Consider the following 9,321-nt stretch of genomic DNA (forward strand, 5'->3'; position numbering starts at 1 on the left):
TTGCTTTCCTGTGGACCTGATATTTCCATTGCACTGTGGTCCTCCATTTGCAGTCTGTGTCTGAATGGGCCTTCCCAGTCTCCTCATCAGTATGCAGTGAGATTATGTCAGTAGTAAACATTTATTGAACTTTTATGTGACAATCACAGCTCTAAATACCTTATTACTCTTTCATCCTCAGCAGCAGCTCAGGAAGCAGGTATTAACATTTCTAGTTTGTCTGCAAGAGACTAAGATGCAGAGAGATAAAAAAGAACCGACTTAGGACTTAGCATCGCGTGTCTGATCCTGACCCCCTCCTGGATTAGCTCTCCATGTGGAGAGAAGCTTTGGTGTCTTCTGGATTCACCTTCTCTAGCTTGACCTAGAACAAATGCAAGGCAACCAACACACAGCCGTGGTGAGGTAGGGACTGGACTTCCTGCTGAGAATCTCAGGCAGCAGGTGTTGCCAAGGTGAGGCTTTGTAGTTCTCTGGGGGAGTTGTCCGGGCAGCTGTGCCTGTCCCGTGTCCTGCTGGTGGCCCATTATGAAGTGGGCCCCAGTGTGGAAATGGACGAAGCTCCCCTTGTCCTCTCTCCTCGCTCCTTATTACCCAGCACTGCCTCAAGAAGAGGCTGTCATTACTGTCATCCTCATGAAGACACAGAAAGGGGCCCAGGACATCTGAAGTGTTCTGGATGTGTCTGATGTATAGGAATACACAGATGAATGAATAAACAGATAAATCCAGATTTGCTCTACAAAATGAAATAATAGGGAAATTGCTAGGAGCTGTCATTTTCCCTTTTCAACTTGGTGAAGAATATTCAACCCAATATCTTTCAAAATAGTACATGGAACAGGTTCTCCACATTTGCTTGTTAAAATAATGCATGTTACATTTTATAAGTCTAATGTCTTGGTTTCTTTTAGACAATAAAAATGGTAAAATATTCCTTCATCTGTTGATGGATGCAGGGGTGAGGGCGAGGATGAAGGACGAGGGAGCTAGCTGAGAGTTTTTTTTTTTTGCCATGCCTTACTTTTGTTTACTTGGAATAGAGCTCCGTTTCTGGAACTCATAGTCCCCTTGGGGCTGCGAGACCAACACTAAGTCAGTCATAAATATGCTACTGTGAAAATCAATGTGATGTCCGAAAAACAAATAGCTAGAAAACAAAGCATTTTTCTTGTGCTCTGTGAATTTTCCTTGGCGTCAGTTGATCACTGTTAATGGCTTTTGTCTCCTGTTTGATGTGACTCCTGGAGGTGGGAGTCACGTCCAACTGGCCCTTGTTCAGGTATAAATGAGAACCTCAAGGTTCTTGAGGAAGTTCATAGATCCAGGCGGACACAGGAACCAAACGATCTAAGGAGTTCAAGGTTAACCCACAGTTCCAGGTTTTCTAATAGAGTTTGTGTCTCAGATCTCTCAATATGTGGGTGTGTTTTTTTTTCCTTGTTACTGTTTATTTTAAAAGGGTAAATTGCCTTCTAAATGAACTGGCTCTGTGTGGAAAATGGAATATTCAGGTTTGCAGTGAAATTTGATTGAAGCCCAGTTGATGCAGTCTTAATTGATGTCCATCCTTTGTGAGAGACAGAGAGCAGGAATGCCTTGGTCCCTGCTCAAATGCCTGCAGTTGCAGCTGGGACCATGGAACTCAGTTCAGATCCCCCTCATGTGTGGCAGGGACCACTGTGTTCGAGCTGGCACCACTGCCTTCCATCCAGGGTATGTTGGCAGAAAGCTGGTGCTTGGCACCAGGCACTGCAGCCTGGGCCTCCCATGTGGCCTCATAACTGCTGTGCCAGATACCCACTTCAAGCCCTGTTTTTTTCCCCATGTTTTAGATTATTTCTTAAAGTCCCTGCAGGCTCATAGCCTGGTATTAGAGCACATTATTTTCCATTCCACTGCCATCAGATATCGTGCTGATGAAGGATTTCTGTGGATGCCTTCATTTTGTTGTGGGGAAACGTGGGGAGTCCTGTGCAGTGCCAGTTGAATCTTACAGCTGAGTAGTGTGGTGTGAAAGTGGATACCATGGTCTCTACGCCCTTTGGTGACTTCAGAATCCCCCCACCCCTCCCTGTTAGGAAATGCTGATAGCTGTGTTGGCTGCAGCACCTGGCTCCTGAAGGCTGGCCACACGCTGACCTCACCAGGTGCCTCCAGGCAATTGCATTATCCCATTACTCTGCTACTGACCAGGGACTTGGCATGCAGCCACAGCTACGTGCAATCTTCGTCCACTCTGGCGTGTTTCTGCTGGAGCTGGCAGGAGAGGATGCAGGGTATTCTAAGGATGAGGCCCGCACCTGTGCAGTTAGTAAACTGCTAGAAACCACTTCAGCTTTCCCACTGCCCAGGCAGTTTGTCTTAGTTGTGTTTTTCTATGCTCGCCCATCTTATCCAACTTTGAAATTTGTTGTGCTCATCCCTGCTTCAGTCCCCCTGTTGTCTCTGGTACTTCTTTCTCTCTCTCTCTCAATGGGTTTTGCCATGATTTGGGCTTTGTTGAGCCTGTTGTATCCTTGGTTTATGCGTGTTTAGTTCCTTTTCCCATTGTCCTTCACTTCTGCATCCTTTTGGTCTCTGCAGTAGCTCATGTTAGAACATTCGGAATGGATGCCTAATTGCTTATATTCTGCTTCCCCCCCATTCTTTTTTTTTTTTTAAGATTTATTTTTATTATTTTTTCATTGGAAAGGCGGATATACAGAGAGGAGGGACAGAGAGGAAGATCTTCCGTCCGATGGTTCATTCCCCAAGTGAGCGCAACGGGCCGATACTATGCCAATCCGAAGCCAGGAGCCTCTTCCGGGTCTCCCACGTGGGTGCAGGGTCCCAAAGCCCTGGGCCGTCCTCGACTGCTTTCCCAGGCCACAGGCAGGGAGCTGGAAGGGAAGCGGGGCTGCCGACCGGCGCCCATATGGGATCCCGGGCGTGCAAGGCAAGGACCTTTAACCACTTGCGCCACCGCGCCGGGGCCCCCCCCCCCATTCTTAAAGCCACAGACTTTTTTCTGAAAGCTGCTTTTGGCCACAGAACTCTTTTTTTTTTTTTTCCCCATATGCCATTGCCATTCAGTGACTTTTTTCTCAATATAATTCTGATTTCTGATTTGGCTCTTTAACTGTTTATAAAAATGCCCTTTAACTTGCAAACATATGTAGTTTTTCAGTTTTCAGTTTCTTTCTGATTGTATTGTGAGTAGGATATTAAGAGTTCATCACTTTGCTTCTATTCTAGTTGGTTGGTGGTGCTTTCATGTTGCTCATGGGGCTGAATGGAGACATACATGTTGGAATGATTTCAGCGGGTTGTAGAAAAGTAGAGTGTGTTCATTGAGTTCACTCTGCTACAGGTACTTGGATGGAGCTGTTCACATCTGGGTTGCCCTGTGTTATACCTCTGGGCCAGCTAATTACTACTGCATTGAGGGATTTCTTGAAGTCAATTTTATGTTTTATTTTAAATAATAGGTTGCAAGGAAGTTGCAGGCCTGTGCTCACCCAGTTTACCCTTCTGGCTCCCTGTTAGGGGAGTTTTGTGTGCACTGGCTGTCCCAAAGCAGCCCGTGGTACCATGCCTGTGCATGCACCTGCTGGGGTTGCTGCTAGGATGCTGACTCATAGTAAAGAGGTCCAGAACCATGGCCTGACTCACAGTTCCACGGAACCCCTCCCTGCCACCAGCATCCTCAGACAGCCACAAGGTGGCTCATCATTGCTGTCACTTCATTTTCTAGATGATGTTATAAAACCTGACTTTCAAGATAGGCTGCCTTGTGAGATGGGCTTTTGAACCTGTTTGCTGCCCTGCAGATCCACGCCAGATGCTGCGTTCCCTGCTGGGCTGCAGTATGGGACAGGGACAGGGCAGGTTTTGTTCAGTCAGTCCCCTGCCTGTAGTTGCTCATGGGTCATGCTCTCAGCTTGCGGCGAGTACAGGAAAAGCTGGCGTGGATGTATGTGTGCAGGTGTTTGCTTTCTAACTGCTTGGTTTCTTTTGGTCCCGAAGCGCAAGCACTGGGTTAGATGATGTGGGCGCTTCCTTGTAAAAGTGGCTGTTGTGTGTTTTTCAGAGTGGCTGCCCTGACTCGTCACACCAGCGGAGTTGGAGAGATCTGCTCTCCCTGCATCCCTGCCAGCACTTGGCACTCTCCCTGAACGTCAGCGGCATGAATGGACTCGATCATGTTGCCTTGTCGTGTTGTTTGCGTCCGTTACTCGAAGGTACGGTAGGTAGGGCTGACACCTTTTTTGGACTTTTTTGCTCTCTGTAAGTTCTCCTTGGTGAAGTGGGTCTTTATGTTCTTTGCCCATGATCCAGCTGCATTAATTTTTACTGTTGAGTTTTGAGGAGTTTTTTTTTTTTGCATGATGTTTTCAGTAAGTTCAAAGAAGATGTACATCATAATAAAAAAGTTACTCAGAGATTTCAAAAAGTTTTGTACCCAAATCATTCAGTTCCATTTTGCTTTAACTTCTCGATCTATCCTTACCTAGTTTAGATAATAGACATCTTTGGCATATGAAAATCTTCATATTTCCTCCCAGTCTGTAGATTTTCTTTGCATATTCATAGATGGCTGTTGACCTGGGAACCATCGTTAGATTCTGGATTTTTCTTCTTCATGGCATGTGCTATGATATCTGGGATGTCTCCTCTGAGCCACAGGTCCCACAGATTTTCTGTGGGAAAAGTAGAAAGTGTTATAATTTTAACTCTTACCTGTAGACTTCAGAGCCATTTTGTAATCATTTTTTGTGCAAGTTATGAGATTTAAATCGAGGTTCATTTTGTATTAGAATCTAGAAGTTTCTCTAGAACTGCTTCATGAAAAGATGTCTTCCTCTGTGGAACTCATTTTGCAGTTTTGAGAAACATTAATTGGCTGTGCTTGGGTGACACGACCCTTGAGCTTTTACAAATTCTGTTGATCATTATTTAATATAGTTTCAAGTTGTGTTTGTGCGTGCCTATAGATTTGGGAATGATTCCAGGTTCCTAGGTGTTAAAATTTTTATCTTGTAAGCATGAATTGCCCCTTTCTTGTCCAGTGATTATTTTGTCTTAATATTTATTGTATTTTGGATTAACATACCTGTTAATGAAAAAAAATCTTTTCAACTTTTTAAAAATTAGTACTTTCCCAATAAATCTTTTCCATTCTCTTCATAGTTTCTGTATCAAATTTTGGAGCTCTTGTAAACAGCATTTGTCTGGAATTCTTATTAATCAAATTTTGACAACTGTATCTTTTAATGAAAACATTTAATGGACTTAGAAGCTATTGGCAGCTTGGACATGGTGGTGCAGTAGTTCAAGCTGCCACTCCCCCGTCCTGTGTTGTGATGCCAGTTCAAGACCCTGCTGCTCTCCTGATGCAGGTGCCAGCTAATGAGCCTGGGAGGCTCTGGATGGTTCAGTTCCGGAGGTCCCGTGGCTCCGTGGCCGACCCGCGGAGTTCCTGGCTCCTCGTTTCAGCGCGCTTGGGGAATGAAGTAGCAACTAAGACTGATCTCTCTCTCTTCCTCTTTCCCCTCCTGATTCTCTTTCAGCCTCCCTACCTCCCTGTCTCCATGTCCTCCTCTGGGTCTAACTTGCAAATACATCAGTGAATCTGAAAAACAGTGCAAGTGACCTTTATTTTCAGATGTGTTTCTGTTTCATCTTTTCTCAGTCTTTCTTTCCCTCTTTTCTCATTGTTCTTGGCTCTGCATCTATTCTGGTAGTCCTCTAAAAATGTGACCAGCGCACTTCATCATTAAGCATGAAGCTCATCAGTGCCTTTCCCCAGTCCCCACAGAGACCACAGAATGCTTTAATTACTCTTCCATTCAGTTTACAAGGTGTCATCCACTTGTTCTTACTCTTTGGTATCCTGTAAGATTCTGTTGTATCTGCTTTGCATATGTACAACATTGATCCTACATCCTTTCTCGAATCTTCGAACGGTGCCAGGTGGACTGGCACCGTTCTCCTGCCTGTAGTAATTTTTTATTTGCTCGTTATATTTGAGAGACACAGGGGCAGAGTGTGGTGGTGGAGTGTGTGTGTGCAGGGGTGGGGCGATGAGAGAGTGACCTGGGAGTGCTACTTCTTTCCTCAGATGCCTTTAGGGGCACCTGCCAGTGCCTGAAGCTGGAACCACGTGCGGGGCATGACTTTTTCCAGCACTGCTGCTCTCAGGGTCTGCTTTTGCAGAAAGCAGTCAGATGCTGAGCTGGGTATGGAACTCAGGTTGTCCGATGTAGGTCGCAGGTGTCCTAGCCGCTAGGCCCGAGCATACACCTTCGCTCCAACACCAGTCTGCTGGAGGCAAACTCTGTCGTATTTGTTTATTTCAGAGGACTTTATTTCGTATAGGTTTTTAACTTGTAGTTCCAAGTTGATAAAGTGCGTCCAAGATGTGGTCAGAGTCCTCCTGGCACAGCTTCCTGGGTTCCTGTGGAGATGTTGGGTGCCACTCTCATTGCCTCCCATGCAGGAGCACTCAGGCCTTCTCGCCTCCCTCTGGACTCTGTGCACTGACCAGCCTGTGTTCTGACGTGGACTCTGTTCTGGCATTGTTTGTCATTCTGTGGGCATCGTGGCATCAGTGCATTTGGCCTTACTTCTGTTCCGGAACGGCTTCTGTCCACGTTCCTTGTTTCCTCTCCTTTGGGTTTCTGTTTTTAGTTGTTACATTTTAAGTTGGGTGAGCCACTGCCTCAATGCTGGTTCCTTGGCACTCTCTTTCTCACTCATGTTCTTGCCTGCTGATTTCACTTCGCAGTCACCACCTTCTTTGAGGTCTGTGACTTGCGTTCTGATTCTGAGTATCTCGGTCGGTCTGTCGCAGTTGGATCTGGCTTTGCACTTTCCTTCCTGTGAATTTCATCGCTTATTTATTTATTTATTTATTTATTTTTAAGCCTTCGGGGAATCTTGGAGGCTGTAGTTGAAACTAAATTCTGCCAGAAGGAATTTACATTTCTTTTATCCTGGGGAGTTATAACATCCTGGGGAAGCTTGAACCCGTTTGGGAGGAGTGTCACAGATTGGACTGCAAACCCCTAGGGTCTAGTTTGGAGAAGCTGACTCTTGGTGTGGTTTTCTTTCCCTTCTCCTCCTTGGACTGTTTGCTTTGTAGCCGCCTGCACAACTAGGTTTATTTATTTATTTATTTTCCTGAAAATAAAGACCCCAACTTAATGTAGGTGTTCCTGTTCGAGTCCCCTTTCCTGTATAGCTTGGCTGGGGCTGGCTCCTCCTGCAGGATCTGATGGAAAGTTCACCAGAAGCAGGAGATTCCTCAGGTTTCAAGCAGTGTGGGTCCCCGCTTAGCTCTTCAGTCTTTTCAGCATTTTGTGCTTTGTTTTAGCTCATTGATTCTTAAAACAACATGACGCACAAAAACTGAAAACAATACAGGGATCAGTAGACAAATGCATAAACATGTCTGCTTATATTCATGCAACATAAAACAATACAGCCATAATAAATAGAAGAGTCAACTCCATACAACAGTCTGTTAGATCCAACAGCTTTTTTGTGTGTGTCAAAACAGAAATTCATATACAAAGGAGTGCGTGTTGTAGAATCCCACTCGTGTGATGTCCCTGAGCGGGCTCAAGCATTCAGTGTTAACATGAGCTGCCCTGGCTGCACGAGGTCTGTATGTGTGTGTTGTCAGGTGGAGGTTGGTTGCTGGCCGGGGGACCTGAAGGGAGTTTATGGGACAATGGAATACTGCAGCATTTGAGTCGTGGCTGTACAGGAAGAATAGCTGACCATTCTCTATTCTCAGGGCTAATGCACATAAAAAATGGTAGGCAGAGATGGAGCCAGTTCCCAGCTCCTGGTGGACTCCCCAAATGACTGGGATGACCAGGGTTTGGCCAAGTCTGAAGCTGGGAGCCAGGAGTCCAGGGTAGGCCACGCGGATGGTGGGACTCAGCTCCTTGAGTCAGTTCCATCCTCCCAAGAGGTACATGAGCTGGAAGCTGAAATGGGGTGCCCTTGTCTGAAGCAGCGGCGTCACTGCTGGCCAGAGGGTAGCATGCTTCTGCACGTGTTTGTTACCTCAATGAGGTTAAAAAAGAAAGTCCCCCAAATTTACTTGGTTTGACCAGGCACCTCCTTTCCCTTGGCATTGCAAATACAAGTCTGAGTGCTCTACAGAGAGAAGCATTTGTATTCATCACCTACTTCGCTTGCATGAAATAGATCAGACAATTATTTAAAGAAGGTGATGGGAACATAGAACTTGCAACTCTCCATTCTTAGCAACAGGATTTTAATACTCTTATCATAACTTAAACTCCACATTTCTTTTGTTCTTATAGTCCATATCTCGATGATTAGAAACATCTTGTAGAGACAATCTATTAACGTATTAAGTAATATAATTGCAGATATAATTTCTAAAGGTAGAGTACAACTATCCATTGTACAACAAAAGTCTTGAAGGTTAATATACCTTTAATTCTTTTATATATACCGTCATCAAGACCACAGATGGCTAGATGTGAGAGGAATAGTTTCCTAGGGTCTCTCATTTCTTATTTTCCCACTTAACACTCGGGCCATTTCCCTCCTTCAGGTTTAGACCGTGGTTCATCTGTAAATTACTGTTGTGCATAGTGATTTATTAAGAGAGAGAAGGGCTGTTCCCTTGGTGATGAAAGGCAGCGAGTGGTTAGGTGGGTGCACTCACAGGACGACACCCATTGCTTGCACCTTCGCTGCCAGGATCACTCGTCTCCTCTGCAAAGGAGCAGCAGGGAGTGGACGACAAATTGTAGAGGTGGCCAGATGCTGATGCAGCCTCACGCAGCTCGCTCCTAACACTCACAGGCTGACTGACTCACACGGCCCGAGACACGCCGTCAGCTAGCTCCTGCACCCAGCAGGCTCTCGGCTGTCGTGGCCACAGAAACGGGTCACAGTGAAGTTGCTCTCTCCTTTTCTGTCATGTTTGAGGCACTGATGAAGGTGCTTGAGACCCCTGCCTCCCATTCGAGCTGCTCCTGGAGTTAACTGCATCTCTGCTTTTTATCCAGCTGCCTCCTGATGAGAGCCTGGGACGTGGCTGATGGCGGCTCAGGTACATGGGAGACCCTGCTGCAGTCTGGGCTTTGGTCTGACGTGGCTCTGGCTGCTGTGCTCATTTGGGCAGTCAACTCGTAGATGGATGGTTCCTCTGCAACAGCCTCTCTGCCTATGAATTAAATGAAAACAAGAAATAGCAAATCCTGTCCGCCTCACCTATTAGCTGTCAATGAGCTTGGCAGTCATGCGATGGGAAAGGAAGACTACTCTAACAGTTGTTTTCAAAACCAAACA

The 9,321-nt window shown here is 45.8% G+C and overlaps 1 long non-coding RNA gene across 1 annotated transcript in view; it reads left to right on the forward strand.

Moving 5' to 3' along the window:
* Positions 1-4,269, forward strand: part of LOC121166070 — a 130,529-nt gene extending 126,260 nt beyond the window's left edge. The window contains exon 3 of the long non-coding RNA XR_005885338.1: positions 4,073-4,269. This is a non-coding gene — a long non-coding RNA (uncharacterized LOC121166070). The remainder of the gene's footprint in view (positions 1-4,072) is intronic.
* The last annotated feature ends 5,052 nt before the right edge of the window (positions 4,270-9,321 follow it).

The sequence above is a fragment of the Ochotona curzoniae genome, unplaced genomic scaffold (assembly GCF_017591425.1).
Source record: "Ochotona curzoniae isolate NIBS_2020 unplaced genomic scaffold, NIBS_Ocur_1.0 contig_908, whole genome shotgun sequence".
NCBI classification, from domain to species: Eukaryota; Metazoa; Chordata; class Mammalia; order Lagomorpha; family Ochotonidae; genus Ochotona; species Ochotona curzoniae.